Source organism: Dermacentor variabilis, chromosome 11, assembly GCF_050947875.1.
Source record: "Dermacentor variabilis isolate Ectoservices chromosome 11, ASM5094787v1, whole genome shotgun sequence".
In the NCBI taxonomy this organism is placed as follows: Eukaryota; Metazoa; Arthropoda; class Arachnida; order Ixodida; family Ixodidae; genus Dermacentor; species Dermacentor variabilis.
The window spans coordinates 95508826-95522295 of record NC_134578.1 but is presented as its reverse complement, the minus strand read 5'-3'; positions in this window follow the sequence as shown (position 1 = coordinate 95522295).

Here is a 13470-nt window from a genome sequence, read left to right as displayed (position 1 = left end):
ATCGAGAGCACAGTTAATACTTATGGATCTCTTCAATGCGACTCGTTCAAGACATATGTCAAATGCAGCATGGCTTTGAATGTGGAGCAGAAGGTTGTAAAAATACATTGCGAAAATTCCCGCAGGAACTATTTCAGAATGCCTGCCGATGTTAATGCGATTAGTTTTGAAGCAACCTAGTAAGTAAGAGGCATTATTGCCACCACCAAAATGCGTCATGTAGGAGGAATGTACTGCAGCCAGGTTCCTCTCTCGCGCTTCCCCCTTAAGGCCCTTGAATAAAACCAAAGGTACAGACATAGTTTTATCTTGCCGGCTAACCGCGGCGGTATCTCTTGCCCCGAACAAGATGGCGGCGACCAGCTTCACTTTCGGCGAGCCACCTCCACTCCAGAAGCGAGAGCTTAGGAGCGTGGTTGCTATGACACCGTTGACGTTTGGGGTACCAGTCCCAGTGGTCTTTTGGGAAAAACAGCGCGTGACCCCCGCCACAGTTTCTCCAATACGTCCATGTTGGGTGGGACCTCTCCTATGATTTCCTTCCTCCATGATAACCTCCTTGGAGTCAGCGCGTGGGTGTTGCTTCGGCGCGATTCACGGCAGCCGCCTCCGACAGACCTTCCAGACGGCACGCGCTACTCTGGCGCCATCTCGTAGCTATTGTCGCCGCACTACGCTTCTCACGCTTTCGCCATACCCTCTCCGCTTTCCGCCTCCTGGTTCCGCTTTCCTCCTCGCGTCTTTCATCCCCCGCTGCGCTCCGCGTTGCTTTCATCTTTCGTTGTGTTCGTTCGCTCGGTTACGACGAGGTACGACGCTGAGGCATGCCGACGCTCGCCGCAGGAACAGGCGCGAGCTGCGCTCTAAAATGCCCTTCTAGAACGCAGTTTCATGAGAAGCCGACAGAGATGCCAAGGACAATTATAACATATATCCCAGACAACACTCGACGTCCTCAGGACGGCATTCACCGGTTCATCCTGCAAATATCTTTTGCAGGACTTTTTAAGGATGTCTGATTGTCCAAAGAACGTCCTCTACACGCTATTTGAAAGATATTTAGTGTTTTTCTTAGAAGAAACCCTGAAATCGAAATATTTAACGACTGTTTCGATTGATGAATAAAAAATTAGGTGCTATATATCATGCGACGTCGTTACTACGCCAGGGAGCTTGATTTTGATTTTTTTTTTCGTGGAGTAAAACTGATAACGCTTTAGCTCGGATGCTCCTATCTAAATACGTGTAAAAGGATAATTCTTTTTTCTCGGCAACCACTGCACCAAATTTGACGAGGTTTGTTGCATTTAAAAGAAAAACTTAAAATCTGGTGACTAATGATTTCCAATTTTTTATTTATATTGTCAATTTTTAGAAGTCGGCAAAAATTGCAAAGAAACCGAAACTATCCAGTTTATAACTCTAACTCAGCTAGAATAAATGATATCACCATTCTGTGAATTGCATCTGATAGTACATCTAAAGCGAACAAAGGTTATATGTTACACATGAATCTAAAGAAAATTGAGTTATATGGAAATACAGCTATTGCAGAACCCTTGTACACGACGTAACGAATTCACGTAAGATATAAATTGACGTCTTTGAATGATCTAATGAATGCCATTTACAGAACCGCGATATCTTTTTTTGATACAGAGCCATTGATTTATAAACTTCGTGCGGGTATTTTTTTTTTCAAGCTTTCGAATTTTTCAAAACGCTTTTCACAAAACGCAGGCCCGAAATCGAAACTCCGCTTACAACAGTCACTAGAATTTAACTTAATCTTTTAAATACAAAAATTTCATTATAATTGGTCCAGGGGTTATTTCAGAAAAAACGTTTTTTGCGTTTTACATGTATTTGACTGGGCCGAGTCGGAGTTCGGCCCGAGCTAAAGCTTCCCCTTAAGAGGAAGCTTTATCTCAGGCCCAACTCCAACGTCGGGGTAGGGGAAATTACTTGTACTTACTAACTGAATTAAAGAAATTATAAATAAATGGCAATGAAGGTGGATGAAAAAACAACTTGCCGCAGGTGGGGAACGGTCCCACGCCTTCGCATTACATGTGCGATGCTCCAACCAATTGAGCTACCGCGGTGCCGCTTTCCCATCTGCTTTCTTGGGTATATATGTTTTACTACTACTACTACTACTACTACTACTACTACTACTACTTGCGAGTGCGCCACTATTCACAAACTAATATCAATATTTACCGATACCAATTGGAACCAATACCAATAAGTCATTAATACCAATTGGAAAAAGAATGTTTGTATAGACTGTATAGAAGGCCGTACCTCTCGGAGCGACTGAGTTGTTCCAGGTCAATGTGAACAAATTGTTTTCGTTTCTCATGGCTTTCAGACCAATCCCTATTTCACGGCGGCTTTGAGGTAAATCAAGAGCAGAGCGCAGCATTTCACCTCCATAAAGCTCGGGAAAATGCCATAGTTATGTTAACAATATTCAGCGAAAAATCAGTTCTATCAGAAATATCTAGAACCAAAAAAATTTAGGGATAGCATTTATACCGAAGTGCCTTTTTCTGCTAGGAAAACTAGGTCATTTGTGTTGTTTTGAATCTTGCTGTATTTGAAACCTTACAATATGAAAGTAAACGCAGAACATAAGCTGTCATCATCGGTCATGCAAGTATATTAGTAAGACACGAACACAGGCAAAAGGTTATTATGCATCGGCTCAGCTAATTGACATGGTTCATGATTTCGCAGTTGCAATTATTAATTGTAATCAAACTGACGCAATTCTTGATTTCAACAAAGCATTGACAAAGTTTGCTACCAATTGTCATTTTATAAATTAAGTGAAGTGTTAAAAAACGCATAATAGATAACTTGGCTGTCAGCCTCCCTCAGAAACCGGCAGTAAATGTCAATTACAAAAGCCGCTGTTCAGAACGAATTTCAGTACACTCTGGGGTCCCACAAGGGTGCGTGCTAGGTTAAAACACGTTGGTGGGCTAGTTGGTTAGAATCCATGATAGAATGTGCAATCGCGACTGCAATACCAACTCGCCCACTCCTCAACCCTAGTGGGCTGAACGAGGACGTAAAAAGAAGCAGATGCACAGATACATCGCTGTCTCAGTGTGTCTGGTTCTTTCGGCGTCCTCTTTCAGTCGCGCTTACACATTCTATCATGCATCCGTGCTAGGGCCATTTTATTTCTGATATTCACTAATTCCATAGTAGCTGATATTTCAGTTAAAGTTAAATTGTGTGCTGATGACTGTGTTATTTACTCGAAGATCACAAGTGCTTGTGACCGACACAAGCTGAATCAGGACTTCCAGAAGAACATTAGCATAGTACTGGCAAATGGAAACCAATTTCGAAAATATTTTTCTGACTATTACTCTGAAAAGAAAAAAAAATCTAAAATTTAGCTGTTCTATAAATTATGTACATCTTGCTGAAACAACTTACTTTAAATAGTTAGGGCATTGGACCACAAACATCCCGCATTGATCAAAGCACATTTACCAAGTCACAGCTAAAACCGGAAATTTTATTTCTTAGGAGAGCTTTAAAATGATCAATCCCTGTGTTCGCTTGCCAGTTTACAATTGTCTTCGCACTAGTAGACCTTAGTTATATAATTTGGGACCCTACTACTCAGATTGATATTGGCGAAACTGAGAAAGTGAAAAAAAGAAACGTTGTCTGCTTTACATACGACAGTTGTGGACGTTCTTGAGTAACAGTTATTTTGACCAAGGGTTATTACCTATCATAATGAACCCGTTGGGCCTCTCTTCCGGGCTTAATTTTAGAGCGCAACTTTTCGGCGCCCGTTCCTGCTGCGAGCGTCGGCGTTCCCGGCGTAACCGAGCGAACGAGCACAGTGAAAGATGAGAGCCAACGCGGCGCGCTGAGGAGCGGGGGATGAAAGAAGTCTGGGAGCAATAAGAACTCGCGCGCTCAATTTCTCGGGCCAAGCGGGGAGGCAGCGCGGGAGGGACGGAGGACGGCTTCAACTCCGCAATAAGTGCGTACTTTGCACGGCTGCTCGCGGTCGCGCGCACCGTGTCTTGAAAGGGTTCTGCAGACGGCTCACACCTTAGTGCGCGCTGTGTTCTCGCCGCTCTTGTGTTGAAGTGATAGACCAGGCGACGGTCACTTCGCTCGCTGATGCTGCCCCGCTTCCGCACAGTGTTGCGTACTCCAGGGTAGCGTATCGTACTGCTGCCGAGAAGTAGCGGCGCCTGCCTATCGAAACTCGACCGACGTTGCTTATTGGGTAGCGTGGCGTTGTCGGCGGGCTGCAGGCATCCGGTAGACCATGGCGACCAAGCAAGGGCGAGACGATTTTTAGTGCGAAACTTGCACGGTTTATTCAAAGGTAGATGAAAGAAATTGAGAAGAGCATGAAGTGATTAAAAGTACATTTCGGAGCCCCTTAAATAGGCTCTTACAATCGTGGGCAGGACCTCGCTTTCGTCGATGTCACGTGATCGGCACGGGAAGAGGGCCCCTCCTCCTCTGGTTATACCGAGCCTGCTGAAAGGAAGAAGTCGTCCCGCCTCCCGGAATTGTAGACGCCTGTCCGCCTCTTCTGCGCTTTGAGGGTTCGTGGAAGTTCTCTCCTAGGTCCAATTCGAGGAAAGGGCCTCTCTAAACTCGCGCACGCACACACACACACACACACACACACACACACAAAAGAGGCTGTACATGCGGGGCTTCCCGGCAGACAGGCACACTCGAAACGGTCATGGCGAATTAGAAAGTCACGCTTCATTTCGACGAGGCCTGGTAAAAGGTCCGGTGGTAGAAAGTTCTGCACGTGGATCAGGACGCCCACAATAGCAGGCCAAGCCACTCCTCATTTCGACGAGGCAGTGTGAGATGGTCGGTTGAAATTCCTTTCAACACGTGGTGTCAGACGCCAACCCTAACCACACCAGCGTATTGAGAGTGAGTGTCCGTGCTCATCGAGTGCAATGTCTTTATATTTGCTTGTGCGCGCTGACACCATGCTTGTTAATTCAGTTAGTAAGCGAATGTTTACAAGCTTTCAAGGCCGATAAATCCTTTCTTCGTACAGCTGTGTACTGATTTGCTATCGCAATCGATTGTTAGCCTTTCGTGCGAAACTTCGACTTTTTTAAGACTTTTTAAATTCTTTCTTAAAACGGACTCCGACCGTTAAGTCCCACCGGTACGAATCACCGGCCATCATATGGGACACTCCATCACGAAAAATGCAGGACGGTTGCAAGATATAGCGAAAAACTCGATATTTTCTGTTATGTGATATGTAAGTGACACTATGCACTGTATAATCCGATTTTGGTTTTAGACGCCATTCTTACGTACTCCAACATGTATTTTTTTTCTTTTATTTCTTTCTCTTTCTTCCTGTTTTACATTAGTTTTATCTAGTTTCGAAATATTGCTTACTGCCGTTATATTGTCTATTAATTACTTCATGTACTTTGATTTGTATCTCATTATTTATCATTACTGCAATTGTACCTATTGAGCTATTGTTGCTTGCCAAATGAACTTTTATGTTAACCATGAACAGGAGGTCCCAATTCGGCTTTAACTATGAGACCTCCTTTTGTATAGCTCTATCTGTATATTATATTATGTGATAACAAAAATTGATTGATTGATTAATTGATTGATTGATTGATTGATTGATTGATTGATTGATTGATTGATTGATTGATTGAGCATGACGACACTGTCTGTCAGTTAACGAAGGTATCGCCTCAGTGAAAAGCATTACTGCGAGGAAAGATGATAGATTATGTGGTGCCATTTCGACTATTTCACGTAGGATTCTTTCCCACCAAAACAAGAGTCACAAACTTTCTCCAAAGCGGCTAAAATATTTAGCTTAAATGTCCACCTTGAAGAATGCAAATACAGTGGTTCATTCTTCTTGATATCGGCAGCGACTGTTTTGAATAACTCATTTCGGAACTCCACCTTTGGCTACCCCCCGCACGGCTTGCTGATTAGGCGAAGACGTCTGAAAAAACCATGAAAGGCAGCCAAGCTTGTTCGTTCTGCTGCTCCCACATATAAAAAAAATACATCGCACGTGAGCCATGTTAGACAATACACAAAATGTTCTTTTTTTCTCTTTCTTATCTTTCTTTGGGACTAAACAGAGGTCGTTTAAACCGTCTTCAACAGATAGCATAATCCTAGTCATTGAGCTGAATTGCTTATAGAGGAGGGCATTACTTGCACTAGAACTAGAAATACATTTAGCAAAGCAATACGCAGAAATACATGCTGGACTAATAGCGAAAATTCAGTAACTTACATGGTGCGTAATTACTTTGACGGCACATATCGCAATTTGCTGACACGCGACCTTCTTCCTGCGATTACAGAATGCTCTGCTTACTGAAGCATGTGAGCATGTAAGCGTTGTCGTAGATTGCGTCAGTGTTAAGGATACATCTGAGATAACGTTCTTTTTGTTTTTCACGCAGGATGACCACGTTCGTTGCCCTCCTGGCCACACTCGCTCATAACCAAAGCAATCCGCTGAACCCCAGTTGAATATGACAGCCGAACAGCTACGCAGAGCTAGGGTCCTAAATGAAGCCTCTGAGCTATTACAATTTCTAGTTGATTTGTTGATGTGAATCACATATATATATATATATATATATATATATATATATATATATATATATATATATATATATATATATATATATATATATATATATATATAGTTGAAGAAACGAAGGAGCACACTTACGAAAATTCCATTTTTAATGTTGTAACGTTTCGGCCGTGGCACGGCCTTCGTCAGAATGCACCAATTGTATTCTGACGAAGGCCGTGCCACGGCCGAAACGTTACAACATTAAAAATGGAATTTTCGTAAGTGTGCTCCTTCGTTTCTTCAACTATCTATGCACCGGACCTACAGAACTTTTCCTTGAGAGATATATATATATATATATATATATATATATATATATATATATACTTCTCGTGTGAAGACTTTCATAGCTTGCTTGAAAACTAAGTTAAATCTCAAATCACGTCAATAATTAGTCATTTCCATGAAGAACCACATAGTTGTGCTAAACGAGACGCATTATCATTCGCTTTCGCACAGCGTGTATTAAGCAGCTATTTAGGATGTAACAAATCGCCGGAAGATTTCTGCGTAGTTTACTTAAGTAAAAACAAATCGTATGCACCGTAAGCGCTGTCGAATGGTAGAGCCACCATTTCCACAATTCCCGAGGCTGCCGCGCCGCATCCCTTAGCTTCCACTCGACCGGGTGGAGTCGACGAGATGGAGTAGCGTCCCAGCGACGGAGCGCTTGCTCCCACTTTGTGGTTGATGCCTGCCACAAGGAGTGGTGTGGCGGAGTTCCAGCAGTGGCGTGGTCTAGCTCCCCCGGAAGTAGACATGGGAAGGTGGGGTTTGAGAACGAGTAGTAGTGTGGGGTAATGAGTAGCGCTCGGGGGCTACTCCAATGTGCATGAAGAGCACCGGGATGTATTGGCAACATTACTGACGTACCGGGTGACCTAATCCGGCCAAAGCCGCAGGAGTCTTGGACTGAGGACACGTCCCCCTGGCGCAAGCAGGAAGACAGAATTATTCTCTTTATTTCTTTTTTTACAGCAAAAGGAGCGTTTACACCTCCTCCTGCTTCCCTCTAGGCGTGTGGTCTTGACTGGCGTCATGCACAAGCGTCAATGCTTGCACCTCACGCATGAGTGCTGCTTCTGCGCGTGAATGACAAGATGAAGATGGGAGGGAGTTCCGGGAGTCTCGAGCTTACTTGAGTCGCGCATGTCGTGGTTGGCGGTGCCTGACTCAGACCTTAAGCGGACAATAGTTATCTGGTCAGCATACAACAGCGTTCTCTAAGTCGCGTGTCTAGGTAACCAGATAGGGACGATTGTTTCTCGCGTCAGAACACTACCGCAGCTGCGATGGGTCGGCCGTGCGTCATGCGTTCGGCCGGAGAACAGGCAGCGCTTGATGAACGCCGCCAGCTGCTCTCAGAGCTGCACACGTGCAGGGATTGCTATAAAAGATAAGCAGTATGCCAGTTGAACGGAAAATCCTGCTACACCGCCGTGCTACTGACGTCATTCTCTCCGCGAATAGGAGTCGTGCGTCTAGGTAACGTGAGAGGAACGAGTGTTTCGCGCGTCAGAACACTGTCGGAGTTGCGATGGGTCGGCCGCGCATCGTGCGTTCGGCCGAAGAACAGGCGGCGTTTGATGAACGCCGCCGGGAACGTGCTCCAGAAATAGCTCGTCGTCGACGTGCCGACCTCGCCGTGAGGGAGCGCGAAGCCGAGGCGTGAATCGAAGAGCCGCAGGTCCCGAACTTCGTTTGCATCCCTCTTCACAGTAGTGAAAGGGTGGTCAAATCTTTTATTGCGAAAGCAATACTGTTCGCACTTTCGGCCCATCGGTGGTCGTGGCGCCTCCTCACACAGCTGCGCGTCACGTGACCGTGTGACGTCACGCCAGACCGAGAGACGGGGCCTCAGCTCGCGGCATCGATGGTGGAGGCGAAGCCTTGCGCGCCGCTGCTGCGGCGCTACCGAGAGAGGGCGCTCGCTGGTGTGACGTCACGCTAGGAGGATAAATGGCGCTACAGCTCGGCTCCTCGCAGTGGTCGGCGCGCTGCCTTGCGCTATGTCGGATGATGTATAGCCATAAGTTTAACAAAGGGCAACCATGTCCACACCATCAGCCGAACCAAGGCGCAGCCAAGGGTATTGCTTTCGCAATCTTCCAGGCTTAACCAAGCTAAGCCTTCAGCCAATTTTTTAATCTTCTTTACTACGTGGCATCAAAGTACGTTCGACAACACCTGCCTGCCTATCTGCTGCCCTGCCCCCCTCCCCCCCCCTACAGAGAAAAATTTCGGGCTACGGCACTGGAATTAAGCGGCTGCTTTATACTTACAGAAGGCAACTTGCAAATTTTGCTAGACCATCCCGGTCGGAGGAGGAAGGTATGGCGACAGCGCGAGAAGAAAAGCGTAGTGCCGCGCAAGACGGGCTCTGCGGCGGCAATGGCTACGAGATGGAGCCAGAGTAGTGCGTGTCGTGTGCTCACGGATGACGCCACCGATACCATATATGGAAACAAATCACTGCATGAGTGGAGGTCTGTCTGCGGCGGCTGCTATGAATCGCGCTCACGCGTCAGCCACGCGCTGCCTCTCGCGATTTCCCGATCAGCGAACCTGTCGCGCCACACTTCGTTCTGTTTGCAACGTACGCCACGAGACATGTCCCCGTCAGCCAATATATCGCGAAATGACAGACGTGTAGATGTGCGTTCAAATTTTTCATTAGAGTATCGTAATGGTCGGTGAATTTTTGTTGTTATTTCTATCGAATTCATCATTTCTAAAGAGTGTACGAGGGACAATTGAGATTTCAACATTATTCAACCTTAAATATAGGTTGTCATGTCACTAATCGCCATTTAAGAGCGTCATTTTCACTCTTTAAGAGGAACCTTTAGCTTGGATGCGCCTCTCTAAATACATGTAAAAAGAGAATTCGTTTTTCTCGACAACCATTGCGCCACATTTGACCAGGTTAGTTGCATTTAAAAGATAAACTTAATATCTAGTGACTGTTGGTTTCGAATTTTTAATTTAGGTTGTCAATGTTTTATTAAGAATTGGCAAAAATCGATAATTTTCAGAAAACAAAGCTATCAAGTTTACAACTCTGTAACTCAGCAAGGAAAAGTGATATCACAATTCTGGGAATTGCATCTAATAGTACATCTAAAGCGGACAAAATTGATATTGCTGCACGCGTTACACATGAATATAAAAAAAAATTAGTAATATGTAGATGTAGCTTCGGCAGAACCCTTGTACACAACGTAAGAAATTCGCGTGAGATATGAACTGACATATCCAATTTGTCCGCTTTGAATGATCTAATGGATGCCGTTTATAGAACGGCGATATCTGTTCTTGATGCAGAGCTATTAATTTATAAACTTCGGGCGTCTATTTTTTTCGAACTTGCGAATTCTTTGAAATTCTTGTAACAAAATTAAGGCCCTAAATCAAAATTCCGCTTGCAACAGTCACTACAATTTAACTTTCTCTCTCAAATGCAAGAAATTTCATTAAAATCGGTCCAGGGGTTATCTCATAAAAATGCTTCGGCGTTTTACATGTATTTGAATAGGCCGCATAGGAGTTGGGCCCGAGCTAAAGCTTTCTCTTAAGCCTTTATTGAAATCAATGGTTCCACGTACTAACTGCGTGTCGTTCCAATATCCATGGACTTTGTTCAACTTTCTTCAACAAATCATTCGAACTGTATTTTCGAGCCACCAATATCAAAACCGGCATCGTGAAGTTTCACTTTCACACGTGCGAAACCTTCGTGAAAAGTTGCGCGAGCTTGCCATTACATCTTCTTTCAAGTGATTTCATTATTTGTAGCAGTTCAGCGTTACTTGGCATTACGAAAGTCGCAATCAGAATGAAGCATGGCGAAAGTAAATTATTCGGGGCGAAACAGCAGCGCTTGGAGTATGGCTGGCGAGAAGTTTCGAGTTGGCAGAGCAACCGGTAAATCTTCCGTAACCTGCAAAGATAGGATAACTTGCTAGGTAGTTCAGCTAAGACCACAAGTGGTTCTTTTTTGCCAGGGAAATCCGAGCACGCCGTCGGCAGTAATGTCAAAAGCGATGGCGCGACAAATGCAATCTGTGGTGATGTGAATCATCAGTTTCTCGGCACGTGAGTAGTTTATTAGCATGCAGTAGAAGCTGCAACAATCAGAGGACAACCGTGCAGAAGCGTCAGGATGGCCAATAGATAGTTATAGGATCACTTGTTTACAAGTGCAGCCAAAACAGGAAGCACTATATTTTCCGTATACATGCGCATTCAGACGTTGTTCAGCAGCAGCGATCTGTTGCAATCTGTGGCCGAGAGAATATGTAACGATTCGTTTCCATTGCTTAACAATTAACGGTTCTGTCTTAGCTAGCTGGTTCATGATTACTGTAGCGCACAGCCGAAAGTTACAAACTGGGCATGTTGTGTGACCTCTTTCATGTTTGTGCGATGCTGCAACTATTCCAAAGCCATTCCTTCTCCCTCTGCGTCAAAAATGCGAACGGCGCTTCACCGTCGTTAGCACTGGGGAGCATCCCGTCGTGAACGGTGGAGGGTAAGCAGTACAATAGAGCGCATAATGCATAATTCAAATAAGTAGGTATAAGTAAGTAATTAAAGTAACCAGCTTGTACAGCTTTCCTGTTTAAATGTTTCTTTCCTTTTAAAAGCTTTCCTTTTAAATGCCGGATGTTCCTTTGTGCTAAGAAACGTTTGTGCAACCGACTGTCCAGCTGCACAGATGTTTCCGTTGAGTCAAAAATAAGAGCGAGCAGGAGTGCTGTATCACCTGCGCATTTCAGCTGCTGAGGCCTTGCAATATAGCAACGTAAACAAACATGCACGAAAAGAAAAGTATTCACATTCCTAGTTGCTCCCAAGCGCGCTGATAGTGTCTCCATCGCTGTACAATAGCCTTTATCCCTCCAGTGCCGGAACGTGTGGGCTGTGTCCAGAACAATGTGCTACTTCGCTCTTACCTTCTTCCTGGGACTTTACATAGATTTATTTACGGTACAGCCCTGAAACTTGTGGGTCGTTCTTAAGAGTCATGCTCCATTTCATAGTAACCCTTCTGCTGGCACTCCACGTCCAAACCTCCGTGCCTCGTAACACAGATTTAAAGGACCTGTATAATGTAAGCTTACCTTCTTTTTATATCTGATACTTGGCCGCATATGAAATGCCAATACCCCGATCGAGTCGTGCTTGAACATGTGCAAAGTTGAAGTTACACCTATTCACGTTTGACGTGGCATACCTCCAACGCCAAAGCATGAGCTATGTGCGACCCTATCTCTGCCCATCCTGCCTTTCTGAAACTTATAAACATTTCTTTCGAAAAGGGTGTCGAACCGAACAGGAACCCGAACCGAAAACCAAATCCGAAACTGAATTTTAGCCGGAACTGTACCTGAATACGAACTGAACCTGAACCGAAAAAATAATGACGGTTACCTGCTGTGCACGAAGCGGTTCAAACATATAGGTCGACAACGGGTGCTGAATAGATACGCGATTAATTGAAGTACACCTTCAATCGGCGCATCCCACTACCAGATTGTTAAGACTCCCGAGTTGCACTGTGCACAGGAACGAACATAGGCGATAAGGTATCTGTTTGTTACTGTACGGCCACCTTGGCAGAGATGTTTGCACTGCTGAACTTGGCCATGCTAGTTGTGTTCCGCAGCTGAAACATTGTTTGAGAGGCTCCACGGAGTTACCGTTTTTGTTGAAACTCCCAATAGAGCCGTTAGCTCCAGTATGATTCTATTACTAAATAAAACGTCTAAGCCAGGATACACAGAGAACAACAAAAACAACATGAACAACAACAACAACAACAAAATCGGCCCCCTCTAGGAGAGAGAAGGAATAAACGTTATATAAAAGAGCACGCGAGCGTACTTAGCTCCTCCGCTCTGCAGTGGGCGGTCCCCTCAGTCCAGAAGTCAAGCGGCCTTAGCCATCCTTCTTGCTCGGTTCACCAAGTTGAGCTGGTCCGTCGAGTCGGAGCTGGACAGTGCTGCCTCCCATTGCCGTGCGGTGGAGCCTGTTATGGGTGTGGGCACTGGTGTGCTTGCGCAAGCCCATACAATATGGTAAAGCGCTGCACATTGATCGCAGTGTTCACATTTATAGGAATACAGCGTGGGGTGTATGTTGTGGTAGAGACTTAAGGGTGGATATGTGTTTGCTTGGAGTTTCCGCAATACTATGGCTTCTTCTCGCGTGAGAACGTTATGAGGCAGTGGTAAGGTTATTCGTGAAAGGCGATAGCGTTCTAGTATGAGCGTGTAGGTTAACGGTATCGGCTCGCGGTGGAACTGCTCGGCGCATCCCTCTGACGGCTCGCGGTGCGCATGCGCTGGGGCACAGGCGTGTGTCTGCTGATGGCCGCGTAAGGGCCCATGCCCGGAGTCCATACGATTTGCATGTTTCGCGGCCGATGGTTCGCTTCACTCGGAATGTGATGTGCGGTCCTGGAACTATTGGCCCGCCAAAAATTTCTGCATGCCTTCTGAGAGTCAAATCAGGACGGTGACGCACTCTCAGTGCGGTCTCGTCGTGATAGCTAACGGCATGGCTAGTTCCTCTGCCTCGGCAGCGCTCACTCCGGGGACCGAACACGCATTTATCTCGGTCCCGTGATCGCCGACTACGCTGGTGACGAATGTGGTGCTACTTGCGGTGCTGGCCGCATCTACGTGCAAGAAATTGGGGGGAGGGGGGGCCCTCATACTTCCTCGCGAGTACCTGTGCTCGGGCTTGTCGTCGTCCTATGTGGAAGGTCGGTCGTATGCTCTTGGGAATCGATGAGACTT